This window comes from Schistocerca americana, unplaced genomic scaffold (assembly GCF_021461395.2).
Source record: "Schistocerca americana isolate TAMUIC-IGC-003095 unplaced genomic scaffold, iqSchAmer2.1 HiC_scaffold_613, whole genome shotgun sequence".
In the NCBI taxonomy this organism is placed as follows: Eukaryota; Metazoa; Arthropoda; class Insecta; order Orthoptera; family Acrididae; genus Schistocerca; species Schistocerca americana.
The window spans coordinates 1-24,541 of NW_025726361.1; the positions used below are offsets into that span (position 1 = coordinate 1).

A 24,541-nucleotide genomic window follows, 5' to 3' on the forward strand; every position below is an offset into this window, starting at 1 on the left:
CACACGGCGGCGCGCCCGCTAATTCGGCAGTCGCTCTGCTGGCACGTCGGATTGCGGAAGGAAGTGCATACAATTACAATTCTGTTCGTGTTTTATGTTGTAAAGTTGTTAGCTTGTAACGATGTAATGTTAATAAATAAATTCATAAATCTCCAAAAAAAAAAAATACACGAAGCGCGTCCTTCCGGCTCATAAGTTTTGGATCTCAGGATTGCGTTCGCGCTAACGTGACGAATTGTCAATAAAAAAAAATGCGGCTGCTTTCGACCGAAAAGTATGATTTTGTGTGTGTTGGGATAAGAACCGAATGCGAATTCTTCCATGCGCCTACATTACATGGGCGCCAACGGCCATACCATGTTGAATACACCGGTTCTCGTCCGATCACCGAAGTTAAACAACATCGGGCGTGGTTAGTACTTGGATGGGTGACCACCTGGGAACACCACGTGCTGTTGGCTCCCTTTCATTTACTTTTTTTTTTATACCGCCCTCTTTCCATACCACCGTTCTGTTGTGACAAAGATTCTTGCTTAAGCATTTTAATCTACTGTAATGACCATAAGGTGCGAAATTGCAGTAAATATCTCAGTTTGAGGGAGAATGTGCTAACCAAGTTCGCCAGGAAGTCTTTGAAAACGACAAAACAGTACGAATCGGCAGATGTGTTCTGAAATACGTCAGCGCCTGTTGTTGTGTAGCGGTGTACAATTCCTACTTCGATATGTAATTATAAATTTATTCCTTAGTCGACTCGTCTCGTCTCGTCATCTCCTGCAGACGTTTCTTGTGCTTGCGCTGTTATATGGGCCACGACCCGAGCGGCAGCGAGCGGCAGTCGAGCAAAGTCGGGACAAGTCGGGACGGGGACAGGGACAGGGATAGGAAAGGTGCGAATGCACTGCAAATTACGCAAACACCTCGTCTGAGGCGAGGCGAGGCGAGGCGAGGCGAGGCGAGGAAGCTCACATCGCCAGCAGTGGCGCCCTCCAACAAGACTCTGCCACACCCCGCACAGGCCTTACGCCGGTCGGCCGCGCGCCAGCCCTCCTGCGCTGGACACCAGGGACAAGATGCGTCTTCCGCGAGTGTCGAAGGCTGCACGCGCCAAGCGGATGACAGGAGGTGCAACGAGAAGTTGCGCGTCTCACACACACGGCGGCGCGCCCGCTAATTCGGCAGTCGCTCTGCTGGCACGTCGGATTGCGGAAGGAAGTGCATACAATTACAATTCTGTTCGTGTTTTATGTTGTAAAGTTGTTAGCTTGTAACGATGTAATGTTAATAAATAAATTCATAAATCTCCAAAAAAAAAAAATACACGAAGCGCGTCCTTCCGGCTCATAAGTTTTGGATCTCAGGATTGCGTTCGCGCTAACGTGACGAATTGTCAATAAAAAAAAATGCGGCTGCTTTCGACCGAAAAGTATGATTTTGTGTGTGTTGGGATAAGAACCGAATGCGAATTCTTCCATGCGCCTACATTACATGGGCGCCAACGGCCATACCATGTTGAATACACCGGTTCTCGTCCGATCACCGAAGTTAAACAACATCGGGCGTGGTTAGTACTTGGATGGGTGACCACCTGGGAACACCACGTGCTGTTGGCTCCCTTTCATTTACTTTTTTTTTTATACCGCCCTCTTTCCATACCACCGTTCTGTTGTGACAAAGATTCTTGCTTAAGCATTTTAATCTACTGTAATGACCATAAGGTGCGAAATTGCAGTAAATATCTCAGTTTGAGGGAGAATGTGCTAACCAAGTTCGCCAGGAAGTCTTTGAAAACGACAAAACAGTACGAATCGGCAGATGTGTTCTGAAATACGTCAGCGCCTGTTGTTGTGTAGCGGTGTACAATTCCTACTTCGATATGTAATTATAAATTTATTCCTTAGTCGACTCGTCTCGTCTCGTCATCTCCTGCAGACGTTTCTTGTGCTTGCGCTGTTATATGGGCCACGACCCGAGCGGCAGCGAGCGGCAGTCGAGCAAAGTCGGGACAAGTCGGGACGGGGACAGGGACAGGGATAGGAAAGGTGCGAATGCACTGCAAATTACGCAAACACCTCGTCTGAGGCGAGGCGAGGCGAGGCGAGGCGAGGCGAGGAAGCTCACATCGCCAGCAGTGGCGCCCTCCAACAAGACTCTGCCACACCCCGCACAGGCCTTACGCCGGTCGGCCGCGCGCCAGCCCTCCTGCGCTGGACACCAGGGACAAGATGCGTCTTCCGCGAGTGTCGAAGGCTGCACGCGCCAAGCGGATGACAGGAGGTGCAACGAGAAGTTGCGCGTCTCACACACACGGCGGCGCGCCCGCTAATTCGGCAGTCGCTCTGCTGGCACGTCGGATTGCGGAAGGAAGTGCATACAATTACAATTCTGTTCGTGTTTTATGTTGTAAAGTTGTTAGCTTGTAACGATGTAATGTTAATAAATAAATTCATAAATCTCCAAAAAAAAAAAATACACGAAGCGCGTCCTTCCGGCTCATAAGTTTTGGATCTCAGGATTGCGTTCGCGCTAACGTGACGAATTGTCAATAAAAAAAAATGCGGCTGCTTTCGACCGAAAAGTATGATTTTGTGTGTGTTGGGATAAGAACCGAATGCGAATTCTTCCATGCGCCTACATTACATGGGCGCCAACGGCCATACCATGTTGAATACACCGGTTCTCGTCCGATCACCGAAGTTAAACAACATCGGGCGTGGTTAGTACTTGGATGGGTGACCACCTGGGAACACCACGTGCTGTTGGCTCCCTTTCATTTACTTTTTTTTTTATACCGCCCTCTTTCCATACCACCGTTCTGTTGTGACAAAGATTCTTGCTTAAGCATTTTAATCTACTGTAATGACCATAAGGTGCGAAATTGCAGTAAATATCTCAGTTTGAGGGAGAATGTGCTAACCAAGTTCGCCAGGAAGTCTTTGAAAACGACAAAACAGTACGAATCGGCAGATGTGTTCTGAAATACGTCAGCGCCTGTTGTTGTGTAGCGGTGTACAATTCCTACTTCGATATGTAATTATAAATTTATTCCTTAGTCGACTCGTCTCGTCTCGTCATCTCCTGCAGACGTTTCTTGTGCTTGCGCTGTTATATGGGCCACGACCCGAGCGGCAGCGAGCGGCAGTCGAGCAAAGTCGGGACAAGTCGGGACGGGGACAGGGACAGGGATAGGAAAGGTGCGAATGCACTGCAAATTACGCAAACACCTCGTCTGAGGCGAGGCGAGGCGAGGCGAGGCGAGGCGAGGAAGCTCACATCGCCAGCAGTGGCGCCCTCCAACAAGACTCTGCCACACCCCGCACAGGCCTTACGCCGGTCGGCCGCGCGCCAGCCCTCCTGCGCTGGACACCAGGGACAAGATGCGTCTTCCGCGAGTGTCGAAGGCTGCACGCGCCCAGCAACACCTCGCTGCTGAGCGCGCTGTACTTCCGTCTGCGACTTGGTCGGCGGCGCCTCGTGTGCCGTCTGTCTTCTGCCTCGCGGCTACATTTCATCAAGTCCGTAAGTAATGGAAAGTTTCTATGATGCTAGTGAAGAGCGTGAAAATAACGTACAATGTGAATTCGATAGTTCCGTTGGCAAACCGTCCGCGTTCGAAATTCATCGTTGGATACTCGAGGAATTGTGTTTATCGACCGATGACGTTCTTGGTGTTCAGTTTGACACTTTTATTAATTCTGTGTTTTTGAAGTTGAAAACTCCGGAATTGTGTGATACTGTTGTCAATGTTAATGATGGCGTCCGTAAATTTAGACATCTAGACGGTCGCATTAGTAACGTAAATATTTCTCATGGTGGGTTTGGCCTTCGAAATGTTCGTGTGTTCAACTTGCCTTTTGAAATCCGGAATGACACAATATCTCGTCATTTGCGGCCGTACGGGACCGTCCTATCTGTTACTAAAGAAAAGTGGTCCTCCGCCTATGTTTTTCAAGTTGAAAATGGCGTGAGGAGTGTAAAGATGGTCGTACGTCAACATATTCCGTCCTTCTTGCTAGTTAACGGTCATCGTGCTTTCATAACATATAGTGGTCAACCTCAGACGTGTTCTTTTTGTGGTGCTGTCGGTCATTACCGACAAAACTGCCCTAAACGCAGGCCGCCTGTTCAATTGCCACGTGAGAATATTTTAGGTGGGCCTAGTTTTGCCTCTGTTGCCGCGACGAGTTTAGGTTCCGCCCCCCCCGCACGTGTGCCACTCGCGGCCGCCCCCCCTGTACCGGCCGCCGCTGACGCCATGGATACGTCTGTTCCCGATAGTGACTCTGTTTCTGTACCTCTTGTTGAGCCCTCTTTGGTCGCGGATGTGACAACTGTACCTATTACTAAAAAACCGGTAGTGGACGATGTTTCACCGGAATCCGTGCCGCTGTCGGCCGTTGTTCCGCATCCTGCCCCGGTTGCGGAACCCGATAAATCGGCGGTTGTTCCAACTCCCGTCCCCGACAGTGTCTCTGCTGCCAGTGATGTTGTTGTTGACAGTGAGGCTTTTACTGAGCCTAAACCCCGTAGAGACCGGAATGTTGCTCGGGCTTCTGGCACACCGCGTTTGCGTAGTGCCAGTCGTTCTGCTTCTTTCGATACGCGTGGTGTTTCGGCCAAAAATCGGAGTCCGTCTCCGGTGGCGCGTTCTCCTGCTCCCCCTCACGCTCAGTCGGTTGGTCAACCGACCTCCCGACAGCCGGCCGCGCGCTCCGGGGCCGATCTCGGGCAGCGCCCGTCTCAGGGAGGGGGCGGCAGGCGGCAGGCGAAAAAGCAGACATCTTCCCGCACCCAGCCGGAGGGAGCTGTAGTAACTGCCACGCAACAACGTGATATCACGGTTCAACACCTAAAAACATTTTTGAGTCAGCCGTTTTCCGCTGCTGATTCCGACATGGCGGTAGATCCGCCTGTGTCTGTGACACCCCCCCCCTTACCAACAAAACGAAAGGCCGAAGATTCGCACCATCGTCGTGCCCCCCCTTCCACCCACGATTTGGTGCCGGCCTTATCTTCTGATGTCGCAATGCCCGCTGTGGAGCATTCCGTCGCAGGGGATCCCGTCACAGTTTCCGGGACCCCACCGCCCCCGCCCCTCCCTCCTAGTCAATCACGGGCATGGTCGGAGGATGTTGAGGCAGGTGATTCCCATTAGTGCGTCTCTTTATATATCCTTCCCCCTCCGCGCACGTTGGTATATTTTATTGTGTTTTAAGCGTTTTCATGTTTTTCTGTTATTGTTTTTTTTCCTGTGTTCTACGTGTATATGTTTCACGATTGTAGCCAGTGGAACATTTTAACGGTAAATCTTAATAAGCTGTGCAATCCGCAGAAAGCTGCGCTTCTTAAGGATTTTTTGTATGATAATCACTGTCACGTCGCCTTCTTACAAGAGGTGACTTGTGAAGCGCTTTTATATTTGAACGATTTTACTGATTTTATTGTGATTGACAATGTTGCGCCTGATTCTGATACGGGCACTGCCATTTTAGTACGTTCTGGCTTACCTGTTTCTAATGTTGACATTTTACCGACCGGTCGTGCTGTTGCCTGTACCATTTTTGGCATTGTGTTTGTGAATGTGTACGCTCCGTCGGGAAATGTTAAACCGGCCAGGGCTGAATTTTATGGTAGGGATTTATGTCAGCTTTTATCTAGGAATGTCGATACTTTAATCGTCGGGGGTGATTTTAATTGTGTTTTAGACGACAGAGATCAGGAGCCGCGTCCGAACAAATGCCACGAACTGGGTGCTTTGGTCACTAGTTTTCATTTGCTCGACACGTGGCGTGTTTTACACCCCGATTTCACTTATTTCACATATTTTTACGGTGCGGGGCGTAGCCGTCTCGATCGCATTTATGTGTCTAGGCAGTTGTCTGCCCGTATTTGTACTGCTGACGTGACTCCTGTCATATTTTCCGACCACTCCAGCTATTCCTGTCGTCTTTTATTACCTCGTTTGTGTGTTCCTCGTCGTACTAATTTGTGGAAGTTTAATTGTAGTTTACTTAATGACGACCATTTTGTGACTAGTTTTACCCGTATGTGGCAGAGGTTGGTGCGGACTCGCGGCGGTCATAGTAGCACCATTGAGTGGTGGGTTGCGATCGCTAAGCCGGCGATTCGCAACTTTTTAATCGATTACAGCCGTGAGGCGGCACGCTGGCGGCGGGCGACGGCTCGCTTCCGCCAGGATTGTTTACGCGATTTGGCGTTGCGAGTGACGTCACAGCCCGATTTGTTGCCCACTCTGAAGCGATTTCAAGCTCAGCTTTTAATTGACATGCGTGCCGCTAGTGATGGGGTGACCGTCCGCAGTCAGCCTGCAGGTTTTGTTGCTGGGGAACCTCTGTCCATTTATCATTTAAACCGGGAACGCAAACGCCGCGAACGTTTGCGCATTACTGTTTGGCAGTTGCGGAACGGCGGTCGGACTTCTGTACAGTCGGACATTGAAAACGATATCTTTGAACATTTTGCATCGCTTTTCCGTGCTGTTGACGTTGATTCCGATACGTTGCGAGATTTCTTGCGGGTTGTTCCACATGTTTTAACTCGCCCGGACAGGCATCTTTTAAATGACGCCTATACGTCTGATGAAGTTTTCGACGCCGTTCGGCGGAGTCCCAAAGGGAAGTCTCCGGGTCCCGATGGGATTCCTGCGGAATTTTATTCGAAATTTTTTCCTCTTTTAAGTGAGATTTTAGTGGATTTAGCGAACGATCTTCGCAATGGTGTGACTGTACCAACGGCTTTTGTGGAGGGGGTTGTGACGCTTGTTCCCAAATCCCGTGCTGTACCTCATATCGATGCTGTCCGTCCGATTACTTTATTAAATGCTGATTATAAGATCGTTACGCGTTGCGTCGCTCAGCGACTTAAAAACGTCTTGCCGACCGTACTTAGTGATCAGCAAACATGTGCGGTCCGAGATCGGAATATCTTTGACGCTATCCTTGCTTACAGAGACTGTATAGGATATGTGAAAAGTGCTCGGCTCCGGACAGCGGCGATTTTATTAGTTGACTTTAAAAATGCTTTTGACCGCATTAGTCATTTTTATTTGCGTCGGGTTATGGTACGCATGGGGTTTGGTTATCTATTTACCCGATTCGTGACGCATTTGTTGCAACCTGCTACTTCCCGTATATGTGTCAATGGTCGTCTCACTCCTGCTTTTCGTGTGGGTCGCTCCGTGCGGCAGGGGTGTCCGCTTTCCATGGCGCTTTTTGCCATTGCGCTGGATCCCCTCCTCCGTTCTATCAGTCAGGAATGTCGCGGCATTCAGATGGGGACTACCAGATTGGTTTGTCGCGCATATGCTGATGACCTTGGCGTATTTATTGAACATATCGACGACGTTGACAGGTTGCATGTTGTTTTGCACAACTTTGGAAAAGCTACGGGGGCGGTTATCAATCCCCGGAAAACTGTGCTTTTGCCGCTCACCGCCCGCGCACGTACCCTGCATAGGGATTGGTTTTGTGTCCAGCAGCAGCCTACCGTTCTTGGGATACTTCTATCTTCGAACCCACAGCAGATGGCAGCCTTGAATTGGCGGCCTACGCTGTATCGGATTCGTGCGGTTGCCAGGATCTATGCGGTCCGGAATGTGGCCCTTCGGGATAAGGTGCATTTGATAAATGTCAATATCTTGGCGAGAGCATGGTACCTTGCGCAGGTTCTCCCGGTTCCCAAGCAGTTGGGGCGCGCCATCCAACAGGCGGTTTACTGGTTTTTATGGAGGGGGGAGATTTTCAAGGTATCGCATGCTGTCTGCACCTTGGACCTGTCCGATGGCGGTTTAGGACTAGTTGATTTTTCCGCCAAATGTGCGGCCCTTTTTTGGAAGCGAACTACTGCTGTTATTCAGAAAGCTCCTTGCGGTCCCACTGCGTTTGTTTTTAATCGTTACCGTCCTCTTTCTGAAGTGGCCCCTGTTTCTGTGTCGCACATCCCGTTCTACCTTTCTTATGTGCGCCGCTACTTTCTTGATAATAGTTACCTGGCGCTTTGTGACATCTCCGTCCACACGGTTAGCGCTGTCTGCACGGCTTTCCGCGGACCTCCCATTCGCTGCAAGTGGGAGTATCGGTTGCCACGCTGCAACTGGGTGGCAGTGTGGAGAAACCTCGCCAGTGCCGTTCTCCCGGCTTCCGTCCACGCGGTGTGGTACAAGGTGGTGCATCGCACCATCCCTACCAACTCCAAACTGCATTCTATTAATCTCATCCCGTCTGGTGGGTGTGACGTGTGTACTGCCGACGACACTATTGAACACCGCTTTGCGTGTGACCGCTTCCGCCGTGTTTGGGAAGTCGCCAGGGACATGATTCGTTTGATTCAGAGGGTGGACACTCGCACTGTTACTGTGGATGCTGTCTTAATTCCGCAGTGTGACGTCTACCCCACCACCAAGCGCAATGCCACGGTGTGGATCCTTGGCCACACGGTTTTTGCTATCTTCTCCCTCAAGTTGTCTACCGATCTGGACTTTCTCACTTATTTATGGACCCAACATACCCAGATTCAGGCATCACCACACTATCGGCGAACTTTTGCTAATTTTTTGCAGGTCGCACTAGCGCATGCTTTTGCGCGGCTTTCCGTACCTGAGTAGCATGGACGTTTTTCTCTTATCTTTTCTCTTGCCTTTGAGCGACACAATATGAATATGTCTTACTGCGATCTTCCCAAGTTATTCTGGAACGAAAATTGACGTACCTTGAATACCGCACGAACACAGAAGTCTTTTCAGTTTTTTTCTCTGGCCGTTATTGCCAAACGTCTTGTTTGCCATGTGTGTCCGTATTCTTAGTTTCATTATTAGTTTTTTTTCCGTTTTGGGGCGTGACGGGATTTTTACTGACGTTTCAGTTCTCAGTCTTGGTGGTGACTGTTTGAGTTTTTTTCTACATTTTCTCATTTCTTTATTGTGGCGCATTCCAAAGTCTCGTCACGTGTCTGTGCTCGACACTCTTTCACCTTTTGTCGGTGTGGAATTTCACACCGGTGTTCCGCATTTTAGTTTTGTTTTACGGTCAATATGAGTGTTGACGGGTGTGGGGGCGACACTGTGGCCAGGCCTCAGGCACATTGACCCCTGCCCTCATTGCCGCCGCCTGCCTGCCACGCTCCTTGCCCGAACGTTTGTCTATCGATGACTTTTCTTTTTCCGGTGGATGCTTCGCCCTGGTTGCGTTTTAATTACTTATTTTTGGTGGACAGTCGTCACTGTCGGTTGTTGCGGCGTGAAGCCGTCTTTTCTTTCCTTATATTTTCACTATCTTGCGTATCAATGGGAAGCATTCTCCCCCTCGTTTCTCACGCATTGGAGGACTATTTCCCTTTTGTTACATGACCAGGACGCCATACTGTCACAATTGCTACATATGCGCCTCGCCGATGACGGCGGTCATTGAACAGTGTCCACCGGTTCACCTCGAGGGAGCCACCAGTACCTTTTATAGCCATTGAAGCTCGCCAAAAGACGGCAATTCATGGAGAGAGTAAAGGCCGGGCTATAAGGGGAGATGGGAGGCCCGTAAAAAAAAAAAAAAAAAAACAAAAAGAAAAAAAAAAAAAAAAAAAAAAAAAAAAAGGTGCTGTTGGCTCCCTTCCTTTCCTTTTCTTTTTGTTTTGTTATTATGTCGCTACCCCTGCCAGCCCAATTTTCAAACTAAAAAAAAAAAAAAAAAAAAAAAAAACGTGCTGTTGGCTCCCTTTCATTTACTTTTTTTTTTATACCGCCCTCTTTCCATACCACCGTTCTGTTGTGACAAAGATTCTTGCTTAAGCATTTTAATCTACTGTAATGACCATAAGGTGCGAAATTGCAGTAAATATCTCAGTTTGAGGGAGAATGTGCTAACCAAGTTCGCCAGGAAGTCTTTGAAAACGACAAAACAGTACGAATCGGCAGATGTGTTCTGAAATACGTCAGCGCCTGTTGTTGTGTAGCGGTGTACAATTCCTACTTCGATATGTAATTATAAATTTATTCCTTAGTCGACTCGTCTCGTCTCGTCATCTCCTGCAGACGTTTCTTGTGCTTGCGCTGTTATATGGGCCACGACCCGAGCGGCAGCGAGCGGCAGTCGAGCAAAGTCGGGACAAGTCGGGACGGGGACAGGGACAGGGATAGGAAAGGTGCGAATGCACTGCAAATTACGCAAACACCTCGTCTGAGGCGAGGCGAGGCGAGGCGAGGCGAGGCGAGGAAGCTCACATCGCCAGCAGTGGCGCCCTCCAACAAGACTCTGCCACACCCCGCACAGGCCTTACGCCGGTCGGCCGCGCGCCAGCCCTCCTGCGCTGGACACCAGGGACAAGATGCGTCTTCCGCGAGTGTCGAAGGCTGCACGCGCCAAGCGGATGACAGGAGGTGCAACGAGAAGTTGCGCGTCTCACACACACGGCGGCGCGCCCGCTAATTCGGCAGTCGCTCTGCTGGCACGTCGGATTGCGGAAGGAAGTGCATACAATTACAATTCTGTTCGTGTTTTATGTTGTAAAGTTGTTAGCTTGTAACGATGTAATGTTAATAAATAAATTCATAAATCTCCAAAAAAAAAAAATACACGAAGCGCGTCCTTCCGGCTCATAAGTTTTGGATCTCAGGATTGCGTTCGCGCTAACGTGACGAATTGTCAATAAAAAAAAATGCGGCTGCTTTCGACCGAAAAGTATGATTTTGTGTGTGTTGGGATAAGAACCGAATGCGAATTCTTCCATGCGCCTACATTACATGGGCGCCAACGGCCATACCATGTTGAATACACCGGTTCTCGTCCGATCACCGAAGTTAAACAACATCGGGCGTGGTTAGTACTTGGATGGGTGACCACCTGGGAACACCACGTGCTGTTGGCTCCCTTTCATTTACTTTTTTTTTTATACCGCCCTCTTTCCATACCACCGTTCTGTTGTGACAAAGATTCTTGCTTAAGCATTTTAATCTACTGTAATGACCATAAGGTGCGAAATTGCAGTAAATATCTCAGTTTGAGGGAGAATGTGCTAACCAAGTTCGCCAGGAAGTCTTTGAAAACGACAAAACAGTACGAATCGGCAGATGTGTTCTGAAATACGTCAGCGCCTGTTGTTGTGTAGCGGTGTACAATTCCTACTTCGATATGTAATTATAAATTTATTCCTTAGTCGACTCGTCTCGTCTCGTCATCTCCTGCAGACGTTTCTTGTGCTTGCGCTGTTATATGGGCCACGACCCGAGCGGCAGCGAGCGGCAGTCGAGCAAAGTCGGGACAAGTCGGGACGGGGACAGGGACAGGGATAGGAAAGGTGCGAATGCACTGCAAATTACGCAAACACCTCGTCTGAGGCGAGGCGAGGCGAGGCGAGGCGAGGCGAGGAAGCTCACATCGCCAGCAGTGGCGCCCTCCAACAAGACTCTGCCACACCCCGCACAGGCCTTACGCCGGTCGGCCGCGCGCCAGCCCTCCTGCGCTGGACACCAGGGACAAGATGCGTCTTCCGCGAGTGTCGAAGGCTGCACGCGCCAAGCGGATGACAGGAGGTGCAACGAGAAGTTGCGCGTCTCACACACACGGCGGCGCGCCCGCTAATTCGGCAGTCGCTCTGCTGGCACGTCGGATTGCGGAAGGAAGTGCATACAATTACAATTCTGTTCGTGTTTTATGTTGTAAAGTTGTTAGCTTGTAACGATGTAATGTTAATAAATAAATTCATAAATCTCCAAAAAAAAAAAATACACGAAGCGCGTCCTTCCGGCTCATAAGTTTTGGATCTCAGGATTGCGTTCGCGCTAACGTGACGAATTGTCAATAAAAAAAAATGCGGCTGCTTTCGACCGAAAAGTATGATTTTGTGTGTGTTGGGATAAGAACCGAATGCGAATTCTTCCATGCGCCTACATTACATGGGCGCCAACGGCCATACCATGTTGAATACACCGGTTCTCGTCCGATCACCGAAGTTAAACAACATCGGGCGTGGTTAGTACTTGGATGGGTGACCACCTGGGAACACCACGTGCTGTTGGCTCCCTTTCATTTACTTTTTTTTTTATACCGCCCTCTTTCCATACCACCGTTCTGTTGTGACAAAGATTCTTGCTTAAGCATTTTAATCTACTGTAATGACCATAAGGTGCGAAATTGCAGTAAATATCTCAGTTTGAGGGAGAATGTGCTAACCAAGTTCGCCAGGAAGTCTTTGAAAACGACAAAACAGTACGAATCGGCAGATGTGTTCTGAAATACGTCAGCGCCTGTTGTTGTGTAGCGGTGTACAATTCCTACTTCGATATGTAATTATAAATTTATTCCTTAGTCGACTCGTCTCGTCTCGTCATCTCCTGCAGACGTTTCTTGTGCTTGCGCTGTTATATGGGCCACGACCCGAGCGGCAGCGAGCGGCAGTCGAGCAAAGTCGGGACAAGTCGGGACGGGGACAGGGACAGGGATAGGAAAGGTGCGAATGCACTGCAAATTACGCAAACACCTCGTCTGAGGCGAGGCGAGGCGAGGCGAGGCGAGGCGAGGAAGCTCACATCGCCAGCAGTGGCGCCCTCCAACAAGACTCTGCCACACCCCGCACAGGCCTTACGCCGGTCGGCCGCGCGCCAGCCCTCCTGCGCTGGACACCAGGGACAAGATGCGTCTTCCGCGAGTGTCGAAGGCTGCACGCGCCAAGCGGATGACAGGAGGTGCAACGAGAAGTTGCGCGTCTCACACACACGGCGGCGCGCCCGCTAATTCGGCAGTCGCTCTGCTGGCACGTCGGATTGCGGAAGGAAGTGCATACAATTACAATTCTGTTCGTGTTTTATGTTGTAAAGTTGTTAGCTTGTAACGATGTAATGTTAATAAATAAATTCATAAATCTCCAAAAAAAAAAAATACACGAAGCGCGTCCTTCCGGCTCATAAGTTTTGGATCTCAGGATTGCGTTCGCGCTAACGTGACGAATTGTCAATAAAAAAAAATGCGGCTGCTTTCGACCGAAAAGTATGATTTTGTGTGTGTTGGGATAAGAACCGAATGCGAATTCTTCCATGCGCCTACATTACATGGGCGCCAACGGCCATACCATGTTGAATACACCGGTTCTCGTCCGATCACCGAAGTTAAACAACATCGGGCGTGGTTAGTACTTGGATGGGTGACCACCTGGGAACACCACGTGCTGTTGGCTCCCTTTCATTTACTTTTTTTTTTATACCGCCCTCTTTCCATACCACCGTTCTGTTGTGACAAAGATTCTTGCTTAAGCATTTTAATCTACTGTAATGACCATAAGGTGCGAAATTGCAGTAAATATCTCAGTTTGAGGGAGAATGTGCTAACCAAGTTCGCCAGGAAGTCTTTGAAAACGACAAAACAGTACGAATCGGCAGATGTGTTCTGAAATACGTCAGCGCCTGTTGTTGTGTAGCGGTGTACAATTCCTACTTCGATATGTAATTATAAATTTATTCCTTAGTCGACTCGTCTCGTCTCGTCATCTCCTGCAGACGTTTCTTGTGCTTGCGCTGTTATATGGGCCACGACCCGAGCGGCAGCGAGCGGCAGTCGAGCAAAGTCGGGACAAGTCGGGACGGGGACAGGGACAGGGATAGGAAAGGTGCGAATGCACTGCAAATTACGCAAACACCTCGTCTGAGGCGAGGCGAGGCGAGGCGAGGCGAGGCGAGGAAGCTCACATCGCCAGCAGTGGCGCCCTCCAACAAGACTCTGCCACACCCCGCACAGGCCTTACGCCGGTCGGCCGCGCGCCAGCCCTCCTGCGCTGGACACCAGGGACAAGATGCGTCTTCCGCGAGTGTCGAAGGCTGCACGCGCCAAGCGGATGACAGGAGGTGCAACGAGAAGTTGCGCGTCTCACACACACGGCGGCGCGCCCGCTAATTCGGCAGTCGCTCTGCTGGCACGTCGGATTGCGGAAGGAAGTGCATACAATTACAATTCTGTTCGTGTTTTATGTTGTAAAGTTGTTAGCTTGTAACGATGTAATGTTAATAAATAAATTCATAAATCTCCAAAAAAAAAAAATACACGAAGCGCGTCCTTCCGGCTCATAAGTTTTGGATCTCAGGATTGCGTTCGCGCTAACGTGACGAATTGTCAATAAAAAAAAATGCGGCTGCTTTCGACCGAAAAGTATGATTTTGTGTGTGTTGGGATAAGAACCGAATGCGAATTCTTCCATGCGCCTACATTACATGGGCGCCAACGGCCATACCATGTTGAATACACCGGTTCTCGTCCGATCACCGAAGTTAAACAACATCGGGCGTGGTTAGTACTTGGATGGGTGACCACCTGGGAACACCACGTGCTGTTGGCTCCCTTTCATTTACTTTTTTTTTTATACCGCCCTCTTTCCATACCACCGTTCTGTTGTGACAAAGATTCTTGCTTAAGCATTTTAATCTACTGTAATGACCATAAGGTGCGAAATTGCAGTAAATATCTCAGTTTGAGGGAGAATGTGCTAACCAAGTTCGCCAGGAAGTCTTTGAAAACGACAAAACAGTACGAATCGGCAGATGTGTTCTGAAATACGTCAGCGCCTGTTGTTGTGTAGCGGTGTACAATTCCTACTTCGATATGTAATTATAAATTTATTCCTTAGTCGACTCGTCTCGTCTCGTCATCTCCTGCAGACGTTTCTTGTGCTTGCGCTGTTATATGGGCCACGACCCGAGCGGCAGCGAGCGGCAGTCGAGCAAAGTCGGGACAAGTCGGGACGGGGACAGGGACAGGGATAGGAAAGGTGCGAATGCACTGCAAATTACGCAAACACCTCGTCTGAGGCGAGGCGAGGCGAGGCGAGGCGAGGCGAGGAAGCTCACATCGCCAGCAGTGGCGCCCTCCAACAAGACTCTGCCACACCCCGCACAGGCCTTACGCCGGTCGGCCGCGCGCCAGCCCTCCTGCGCTGGACACCAGGGACAAGATGCGTCTTCCGCGAGTGTCGAAGGCTGCACGCGCCAAGCGGATGACAGGAGGTGCAACGAGAAGTTGCGCGTCTCACACACACGGCGGCGCGCCCGCTAATTCGGCAGTCGCTCTGCTGGCACGTCGGATTGCGGAAGGAAGTGCATACAATTACAATTCTGTTCGTGTTTTATGTTGTAAAGTTGTTAGCTTGTAACGATGTAATGTTAATAAATAAATTCATAAATCTCCAAAAAAAAAAAATACACGAAGCGCGTCCTTCCGGCTCATAAGTTTTGGATCTCAGGATTGCGTTCGCGCTAACGTGACGAATTGTCAATAAAAAAAAATGCGGCTGCTTTCGACCGAAAAGTATGATTTTGTGTGTGTTGGGATAAGAACCGAATGCGAATTCTTCCATGCGCCTACATTACATGGGCGCCAACGGCCATACCATGTTGAATACACCGGTTCTCGTCCGATCACCGAAGTTAAACAACATCGGGCGTGGTTAGTACTTGGATGGGTGACCACCTGGGAACACCACGTGCTGTTGGCTCCCTTTCATTTACTTTTTTTTTTATACCGCCCTCTTTCCATACCACCGTTCTGTTGTGACAAAGATTCTTGCTTAAGCATTTTAATCTACTGTAATGACCATAAGGTGCGAAATTGCAGTAAATATCTCAGTTTGAGGGAGAATGTGCTAACCAAGTTCGCCAGGAAGTCTTTGAAAACGACAAAACAGTACGAATCGGCAGATGTGTTCTGAAATACGTCAGCGCCTGTTGTTGTGTAGCGGTGTACAATTCCTACTTCGATATGTAATTATAAATTTATTCCTTAGTCGACTCGTCTCGTCTCGTCATCTCCTGCAGACGTTTCTTGTGCTTGCGCTGTTATATGGGCCACGACCCGAGCGGCAGCGAGCGGCAGTCGAGCAAAGTCGGGACAAGTCGGGACGGGGACAGGGACAGGGATAGGAAAGGTGCGAATGCACTGCAAATTACGCAAACACCTCGTCTGAGGCGAGGCGAGGCGAGGCGAGGCGAGGCGAGGAAGCTCACATCGCCAGCAGTGGCGCCCTCCAACAAGACTCTGCCACACCCCGCACAGGCCTTACGCCGGTCGGCCGCGCGCCAGCCCTCCTGCGCTGGACACCAGGGACAAGATGCGTCTTCCGCGAGTGTCGAAGGCTGCACGCGCCAAGCGGATGACAGGAGGTGCAACGAGAAGTTGCGCGTCTCACACACACGGCGGCGCGCCCGCTAATTCGGCAGTCGCTCTGCTGGCACGTCGGATTGCGGAAGGAAGTGCATACAATTACAATTCTGTTCGTGTTTTATGTTGTAAAGTTGTTAGCTTGTAACGATGTAATGTTAATAAATAAATTCATAAATCTCCAAAAAAAAAAAATACACGAAGCGCGTCCTTCCGGCTCATAAGTTTTGGATCTCAGGATTGCGTTCGCGCTAACGTGACGAATTGTCAATAAAAAAAAATGCGGCTGCTTTCGACCGAAAAGTATGATTTTGTGTGTGTTGGGATAAGAACCGAATGCGAATTCTTCCATGCGCCTACATTACATGGGCGCCAACGGCCATACCATGTTGAATACACCGGTTCTCGTCCGATCACCGAAGTTAAACAACATCGGGCGTGGTTAGTACTTGGATGGGTGACCACCTGGGAACACCACGTGCTGTTGGCTCCCTTTCATTTACTTTTTTTTTTATACCGCCCTCTTTCCATACCACCGTTCTGTTGTGACAAAGATTCTTGCTTAAGCATTTTAATCTACTGTAATGACCATAAGGTGCGAAATTGCAGTAAATATCTCAGTTTGAGGGAGAATGTGCTAACCAAGTTCGCCAGGAAGTCTTTGAAAACGACAAAACAGTACGAATCGGCAGATGTGTTCTGAAATACGTCAGCGCCTGTTGTTGTGTAGCGGTGTACAATTCCTACTTCGATATGTAATTATAAATTTATTCCTTAGTCGACTCGTCTCGTCTCGTCATCTCCTGCAGACGTTTCTTGTGCTTGCGCTGTTATATGGGCCACGACCCGAGCGGCAGCGAGCGGCAGTCGAGCAAAGTCGGGACAAGTCGGGACGGGGACAGGGACAGGGATAGGAAAGGTGCGAATGCACTGCAAATTACGCAAACACCTCGTCTGAGGCGAGGCGAGGCGAGGCGAGGCGAGGCGAGGAAGCTCACATCGCCAGCAGTGGCGCCCTCCAACAAGACTCTGCCACACCCCGCACAGGCCTTACGCCGGTCGGCCGCGCGCCAGCCCTCCTGCGCTGGACACCAGGGACAAGATGCGTCTTCCGCGAGTGTCGAAGGCTGCACGCGCCAAGCGGATGACAGGAGGTGCAACGAGAAGTTGCGCGTCTCACACACACGGCGGCGCGCCCGCTAATTCGGCAGTCGCTCTGCTGGCACGTCGGATTGCGGAAGGAAGTGCATACAATTACAATTCTGTTCGTGTTTTATGTTGTAAAGTTGTTAGCTTGTAACGATGTAATGTTAATAAATAAATTCATAAATCTCCAAAAAAAAAAAATACACGAAGCGCGTCCTTCCGGCTCATAAGTTTTGGATCTCAGGATTGCGTTCGCGCTAACGTGACGAATTGTCAATAAAAAAAAATGCGGCTGCTTTCGACCGAAAAGTATGATTTTGTGTGTGTTGGGATAAGAACCGAATGCGAATTCTTCCATGCGCCTACATTACATGGGCGCCAACGGCCATACCATGTTGAATACACCGGTTCTCGTCCGATCACCGAAGTTAAACAACATCGGGCGTGGTTAGTACTTGGATGGGTGACCACCTGGGAACACCACGTGCTGTTGGCTCCCTTTCATTTACTTTTTTTTTTATACCGCCCTCTTTCCATACCACCGTTCTGTTGTGACAAAGATTCTTGCTTAAGCATTTTAATCTACTGTAATGACCATAAGGTGCGAAATTGCAGTAAATATCTCAGTTTGAGGGAGAATGTGCTAACCAAGTTCGCCAGGAAGTCTTTGAAAACGACAAAACAGTACGAATCGGCAGATGTGTTCTGAAATACGTCAGCGCCTGTTGTTGTGTAGCGGTGTACAATTCCTACTTCGATATGTAATTATAAATTTATTCCTTAGTCGACTCGTCTCGTCTCGTCATCTCCTGCAGACGTTTCTTGTGCTTGCGCTGTTATATGGGCCACGACCCGAGCGGCAGCGAGCGGCAGTCGAGCAAAGTCGGGACAAGTCGGGACGGGGACAGGGACAGGGATAGGAAAGGTGCGAATGCACTGCAAATTACGCAAACACCTCGTCTGAGGCGAGGCGAGGCGAGGCGAGGCGAGGCGAGGAAGCTCACATCGCCAGCAGTGGCGCCCTCCAACAAGACTCTGCCACACCCCGCACAGGCCTTACGCCGGTCGGCCGCGCGCCAGCCCTCCTGCGCTGGACACCAGGGACAAGATGCGTCTTCCGCGAGTGTCGAAGGCTGCACGCGCCAAGCGGATGACAGGAGGTGCAACGAGAAGTTGCGCGTCTCACACACACGGCGGCGCGCCCGCTAATTCGGCAGTCGCTCTGCTGGCACGTCGGATTGCGGAAGGAAGTGCATACAATTACAATTCTGTTCGTGTTTTATGTTGTAAAGTTGTTAGCTTGTAACGATGTAATGTTAATAAATAAATTCATAAATCTCCAAAAAAAAAAAAATACACGAAGCGCGTCCTTCCGGCTCATAAGTTTTGGATCTCAGGATTGCGTTCGCGCTAACGTGACGAATTGTCAATAAAAAAAAATGCGGCTGCTTTCGACCGAAAAGTATGATTTTGTGTGTGTTGGGATAAGAACCGAATGCGAATTCTTCCATGCGCCTACATTACATGGGCGCCAACGGCCATACCATGTTGAATACACCGGTTCTCGTCCGATCACCGAAGTTAAACAACATCGGGCGTGGTTAGTACTTGGATGGGTGACCACCTGGGAACACCACGTGCTGTTGGCTCCCTTTCATTTACTTTTTTTTTTATACCGCCCTCTTTCCATACCACCGTTCTGTTGTGACAAAGATTCTTGCTTAAGCATTTTAATCTACTGTAATGACCATAAGGTGCGAAATTGCAGTAAATATCTCAGTTTGAGGGAGAATGTGCTAACCAAGTTCGCCAGGAAGTCTTTGAAAACGACAAAACAGTACGAATCGGCAGATGTGTTCTGAAATACGTCAGCGCCTGTTGTTGTGTAGCGGTGTACAATTCCTACTTCGATATGTAATTATAAATTTATTCCTTAGTCGACTCGTCTCGTCTCGTCATCTCCTGCAGACGTTTCTTGTGCTTGCGCTGTTATATGGGCCACGACCCGAGCGGCAGCGAGCGGCAGTCGAGCAAAGTCGGGACAAGTCGGGACGGGGACAGGGACAGGGATAGGAAAGGTGCGAATGCACTGCAAATTACGCAAACACCTCGTCTGAGGCGAGGCGAGGCGAGGCGAGGCGAGGCGAGGAAGCTCACATCGCCAGCAGTGGCGCCCTCCAACAAGACTCTGCCACACCCCGCACAGGCCTTACGCCGGTCGGCCGCGCGCCAGCCCTCCTGCGCTGGACACCAGGGACAAGATGCGTCTTCCGCGAGTGTCGAAGGCTGCACGCGCCAAGCGGATGACAGGAGGTGCAACGAGAAGTTGCGCGTCTCACACACACGGCGGCGCGCCCGCTAATTCGGCAGTCGCTCTGCTGGCACGTCGGATTGCGGAAGGAAGTGCATACAATTACAATTCTGTTCGTGTTTTATGTTGTAAAGTTGTTAGCTTGTAACGATGTAATGTTAATAAATAAATTCATAAATCTCCAAAAAAAAAAAATACACGAAGCGCGTCCTTCCGGCTCATAAGTTTTGGATCTCAGGATTGCGTTCGCGCTAACGTGACGAATTGTCAATAAAAAAAAATGCGGCTGCTTTCGACCGAAAAGTATGATTTTGTGTGTGTTGGGATAAGAACCGAATGCGAATTCTTCCATGCGCCTACATTACATGGGCGCCAACGGCCATACCATGTTGAATACACCGGTTCTCGTCCGATCACCGAAGTTAAACAACATCGGGCGTGGTTAGCACTTGGATGGGTGACCACCTGGGAACACCACGTGCTGTTGGCTCCCTTTCATTTACTTTTTTTTTTATACCGCCCTCTTTCCATACCACCGTTCTGTTGTGACAAAGATTCTTGCTTAAGCATTTTAATCTACTGTAATGACCATAAGGTGCGAAATTGCAGTAAATATCTCAGTTTGAGGGAGAATGTGCTAACCAAGTTCGCCAGGAAGTCTTTGAAAACGACAAAACAGTACGAATCGGCAGATGTGTTCTGAAATACGTCAGCGCCTGTTGTTGTGTAGCGGTGTACAATTCCTACTTCGATATGTAATTATAAATTTATTCCTTAGTCGACTCGTCTCGTCTCGTCATCTCCTGCAGACGTTTCTTGTGCTTGCGCTGTTATATGGGCCACGACCCGAGCGGCAGCGAGCGGCAGTCGAGCAAAGTCGGGACAAGTCGGGACGGGGACAGGGACAGGGATAGGAAAGGTGCGAATGCACTGCAAATTACGCAAACACCTCGTCTGAGGCGAGGCGAGGCGAGGCGAGGCGAGGCGAGGAAGCTCACATCGCCAGCAGTGGCGCCCTCCAACAAGACTCTGCCACACCCCGCACAGGCCTTACGCCGGTCGGCCGCGCGCCAGCCCTCCTGCGCTGGACACCAGGGACAAGATGCGTCTTCCGCGAGTGTCGAAGGCTGCACGCGCCAAGCGGATGACAGGAGGTGCAACGAGAAGTTGCGCGTCTCACACACACGGCGGCGCGCCCGCTAATTCGGCAGTCGCTCTGCTGGCACGTCGGATTGCGGAAGGAAGTGCATACAATTACAATTCTGTTCGTGTTTTATGTTGTAAAGTTGTTAGCTTGTAACGATGTAATGTTAATAAATAAATTCATAAATCTCCAAAAAAAAAAAATACACGAAGCGCGTCCTTCCGGCTCATAAGTTTTGGATCTCAGGATTGCGTTCGCGCTAACGTGACGAATTGTCAATAAAAAAAAATGCGGCTGCTTTCGACCGAAAAGTATGATTTTGTGTGTGTTGGGATAAGAACCGAATGCGAATTCTTCCATGCGCCTACATTACATGGGCGCCAACGGCCATACCATGTTGAATACACCGGTTCTCGTCCGATCACCGAAGTTAAACAACATCGGGCGTGGTTAGTACTTGGATGGGTGACCACCTGGGAACACCACGTGCTGTTGGCTCCCTTTCATTTACTTTTTTTTTTATACCGCCCTCTTTCCATACCACCGTTCTGTTGTGACAAAGATTCTTGCTTAAGCATTTTAATCTACTGTAATGACCATAAGGTGCGAAATTGCAGTAAATATCTCAGTTTGAGGGAGAATGTGCTAACCAAGTTCGCCAGGAAGTCTTTGAAAACGACAAAACAGTACGAATCGGCAGATGTGTTCTGAAATACGTCAGCGCCTGTTGTTGTGTAGCGGTGTACAATTCCTACTTCGATATGTAATTATAAATTTATTCCTTAGTCGACTCGTCTCGTCTCGTCATCTCCTGCAGACGTTTCTTGTGCTTGCGCTGTTATATGGGCCACGACCCGAGCGGCAGCGAGCGGCAGTCGAGCAAAGTCGGGACAAGTCGGGACGGGGACAGGGACAGGGATAGGAAAGGTGCGAATGCACTGCAAATTACGCAAACACCTCGTCTGAGGCGAGGCGAGGCGAGGCGAGGCGAGGCGAGGAAGCTCACATCGCCAGCAGTGGCGCCCTCCAACAAGACTCTGCCACACCCCGCACAGGCCTTACGCCGGTCGGCCGCGCGCCAGCCCTCCTGCGCTGGACACCAGGGACAAGATGCGTCTTCCGCGAGTGTCGAAGGCTGCACGCGCCAAGCGGATGACAGGAGGTGCAACGAGAAGTTGCGCGTCTCACACACACGGCGGCGCGCCCGCTAATTCGGCAGTCGCTCTGCTGGCACGTCGGATTGCGGAAGGAAGTGCATACAATTACAATTCTGTTCGTGTTTTATGTTGTAAAGTTGTTAGCTTGTAACGATGTAATGTTAATAAATAAATTCATAAATCTCCAAAAAAAAAAAATACACGAAGCGCGTCCTTCCGGCTCATAAGTTTTGGATCTCAGGATTGCGTTCGCGCTAACGTGACGAATTGTCAATAAAAAAAAATGCGGCTGCTTTCGACCGAAAAGTATGATTTTGTGTGTGTTGGGATAAGAACCGAATGCGAATTCTTCCATGCGCCTACATTACATGGGCGCCAACGGCCATACCATGTTGAATACACCGGTTCTCGTCCGATCACCGAAGTTAAACAACATCGGGCGTGGTTAGTACTTGGATGGGTGACCACCTGGGAACACCACGTGCTGTTGGCTCCCTTTCATTTACTTTTTTTTTTATACCGCCCTCTTTCCATACCACCGTTCTGTTGTGACAAAGATTCTTGCTTAAGCATTTTAATCTACTGTAATGACCATAAGGTGCGAAATTGCAGTAAATATCTCAGTTTGAGGGAGAATGTGCTAACCAAGTTCGCCAGGAAGTCTTTGAAAACGACAAAACAGTACGAATCGGCAGATGTGTTCTGAAATACGTCAGCGCCTGTTGTTGTGTAGCGGTGTACAATTCCTACTTCGATATGTAATTATAAATTTATTCCTTAGTCGACTCGTCTCGTCTCGTCATCTCCTGCAGACGTTTCTTGTGCTTGCGCTGTTATATGGGCCACGACCCGAGCGGCAGCGAGCGGCAGTCGAGCAAAGTCGGGACAAGTCGGGACGGGGACAGGGACAGGGATAGGAAAGGTGCGAATGCACTGCAAATTACGCAAACACCTCGTCTGAGGCGAGGCGAGGCGAGGCGAGGCGAGGCGAGGAAGCTCACATCGCCAGCAGTGGCGCCCTCCAACAAGACTCTGCCACACCCCGCACAGGCCTTACGCCGGTCGGCCGCGCGCCAGCCCTCCTGCGCTGGACACCAGGGACAAGATGCGTCTTCCGCGAGTGTCGAAGGCTGCACGCGCCAAGCGGATGACAGGAGGTGCAACGAGAAGTTGCGCGTCTCACACACACGGCGGCGCGCCCGCTAATTCGGCAGTCGCTCTGCTGGCACGTCGGATTGCGGAAGGAAGTGCATACAATTACAATTCTGTTCGTGTTTTATGTTGTAAAGTTGTTAGCTTGTAACGATGTAATGTTAATAAATAAATTCATAAATCTCCAAAAAAAAAAAATACACGAAGCGCGTCCTTCCGGCTCATAAGTTTTGGATCTCAGGATTGCGTTCGCGCTAACGTGACGAATTGTCAATAAAAAAAAATGCGGCTGCTTTCGACCGAAAAGTATGATTTTGTGTGTGTTGGGATAAGAACCGAATGCGAATTCTTCCATGCGCCTACATTACATGGGCGCCAACGGCCATACCATGTTGAATACACCGGTTCTCGTCCGATCACCGAAGTTAAACAACATCGGGCGTGGTTAGTACTTGGATGGGTGACCACCTGGGAACACCACGTGCTGTTGGCTCCCTTTCATTTACTTTTTTTTTTATACCGCCCTCTTTCCATACCACCGTTCTGTTGTGACAAAGATTCTTGCTTAAGCATTTTAATCTACTGTAATGACCATAAGGTGCGAAATTGCAGTAAATATCTCAGTTTGAGGGAGAATGTGCTAACCAAGTTCGCCAGGAAGTCTTTGAAAACGACAAAACAGTACGAATCGGCAGATGTGTTCTGAAATACGTCAGCGCCTGTTGTTGTGTAGCGGTGTACAATTCCTACTTCGATATGTAATTATAAATTTATTCCTTAGTCGACTCGTCTCGTCTCGTCATCTCCTGCAGACGTTTCTTGTGCTTGCGCTGTTATATGGGCCACGACCCGAGCGGCAGCGAGCGGCAGTCGAGCAAAGTCGGGACAAGTCGGGACGGGGACAGGGACAGGGATAGGAAAGGTGCGAATGCACTGCAAATTACGCAAACACCTCGTCTGAGGCGAGGCGAGGCGAGGCGAGGCGAGGCGAGGAAGCTCACATCGCCAGCAGTGGCGCCCTCCAACAAGACTCTGCCACACCCCGCACAGGCCTTACGCCGGTCGGCCGCGCGCCAGCCCTCCTGCGCTGGACACCAGGGACAAGATGCGTCTTCCGCGAGTGTCGAAGGCTGCACGCGCCAAGCGGATGACAGGAGGTGCAACGAGAAGTTGCGCGTCTCACACACACGGCGGCGCGCCCGCTAATTCGGCAGTCGCTCTGCTGGCACGTCGGATTGCGGAAGGAAGTGCATACAATTACAATTCTGTTCGTGTTTTATGTTGTAAAGTTGTTAGCTTGTAACGATGTAATGTTAATAAATAAATTCATAAATCTCCAAAAAAAAAAAATACACGAAGCGCGTCCTTCCGGCTCATAAGTTTTGGATCTCAGGATTGCGTTCGCGCTAACGTGACGAATTGTCAATAAAAAAAAATGCGGCTGCTTTCGACCGAAAAGTATGATTTTGTGTGTGTTGGGATAAGA

At 49.8% G+C, this 24,541-nt stretch overlaps 15 non-coding genes across 15 annotated transcripts; all 15 read left to right on the forward strand.

Annotated features, from left to right (window-relative positions):
* Nucleotides 1–342: 342 nt before the first annotated feature.
* On the forward strand, nt 343–461 carry LOC124587674. Its single transcript, XR_006975574.1, has one exon. It is a non-coding gene; the product is annotated as a 5S ribosomal RNA (ribosomal RNA).
* A 1,033-nt stretch (nt 462–1,494) lies between these two features.
* Nucleotides 1,495–1,613, forward strand: LOC124587703. The gene has a single exon (XR_006975600.1). It is a non-coding gene; the product is annotated as a 5S ribosomal RNA (ribosomal RNA).
* Nucleotides 1,614–2,646: 1,033 nt separating this feature from the next.
* LOC124587715 lies at nt 2,647–2,765 on the forward strand. Its single transcript, XR_006975611.1, has one exon. It is a non-coding gene; the product is annotated as a 5S ribosomal RNA (ribosomal RNA).
* A 7,991-nt stretch (nt 2,766–10,756) lies between these two features.
* On the forward strand, nt 10,757–10,875 carry LOC124587727. The gene has a single exon (XR_006975622.1). It is a non-coding gene; the product is annotated as a 5S ribosomal RNA (ribosomal RNA).
* A 1,033-nt stretch (nt 10,876–11,908) lies between these two features.
* Nucleotides 11,909–12,027, forward strand: LOC124587740. Its single transcript, XR_006975633.1, has one exon. It is a non-coding gene; the product is annotated as a 5S ribosomal RNA (ribosomal RNA).
* A 1,033-nt stretch (nt 12,028–13,060) lies between these two features.
* LOC124587681 lies at nt 13,061–13,179 on the forward strand. Its single transcript, XR_006975580.1, has one exon. It is a non-coding gene; the product is annotated as a 5S ribosomal RNA (ribosomal RNA).
* A 1,033-nt stretch (nt 13,180–14,212) lies between these two features.
* On the forward strand, nt 14,213–14,331 carry LOC124587693. Its single transcript, XR_006975591.1, has one exon. It is a non-coding gene; the product is annotated as a 5S ribosomal RNA (ribosomal RNA).
* A 1,033-nt stretch (nt 14,332–15,364) lies between these two features.
* LOC124587694 lies at nt 15,365–15,483 on the forward strand. Its single transcript, XR_006975592.1, has one exon. It is a non-coding gene; the product is annotated as a 5S ribosomal RNA (ribosomal RNA).
* A 1,033-nt stretch (nt 15,484–16,516) lies between these two features.
* On the forward strand, nt 16,517–16,635 carry LOC124587695. The gene has a single exon (XR_006975593.1). It is a non-coding gene; the product is annotated as a 5S ribosomal RNA (ribosomal RNA).
* A 1,033-nt stretch (nt 16,636–17,668) lies between these two features.
* On the forward strand, nt 17,669–17,787 carry LOC124587696. The gene has a single exon (XR_006975594.1). It is a non-coding gene; the product is annotated as a 5S ribosomal RNA (ribosomal RNA).
* Nucleotides 17,788–18,821: 1,034 nt separating this feature from the next.
* Nucleotides 18,822–18,940, forward strand: LOC124587697. The gene has a single exon (XR_006975595.1). It is a non-coding gene; the product is annotated as a 5S ribosomal RNA (ribosomal RNA).
* Nucleotides 18,941–19,973: 1,033 nt separating this feature from the next.
* Nucleotides 19,974–20,092, forward strand: LOC124587689. The gene has a single exon (XR_006975588.1). It is a non-coding gene; the product is annotated as a 5S ribosomal RNA (ribosomal RNA).
* Nucleotides 20,093–21,125: 1,033 nt separating this feature from the next.
* Nucleotides 21,126–21,244, forward strand: LOC124587698. The gene has a single exon (XR_006975596.1). It is a non-coding gene; the product is annotated as a 5S ribosomal RNA (ribosomal RNA).
* Nucleotides 21,245–22,277: 1,033 nt separating this feature from the next.
* On the forward strand, nt 22,278–22,396 carry LOC124587699. The gene has a single exon (XR_006975597.1). It is a non-coding gene; the product is annotated as a 5S ribosomal RNA (ribosomal RNA).
* Nucleotides 22,397–23,429: 1,033 nt separating this feature from the next.
* Nucleotides 23,430–23,548, forward strand: LOC124587700. The gene has a single exon (XR_006975598.1). It is a non-coding gene; the product is annotated as a 5S ribosomal RNA (ribosomal RNA).
* Nucleotides 23,549–24,541: the final 993 nt, after the last annotated feature.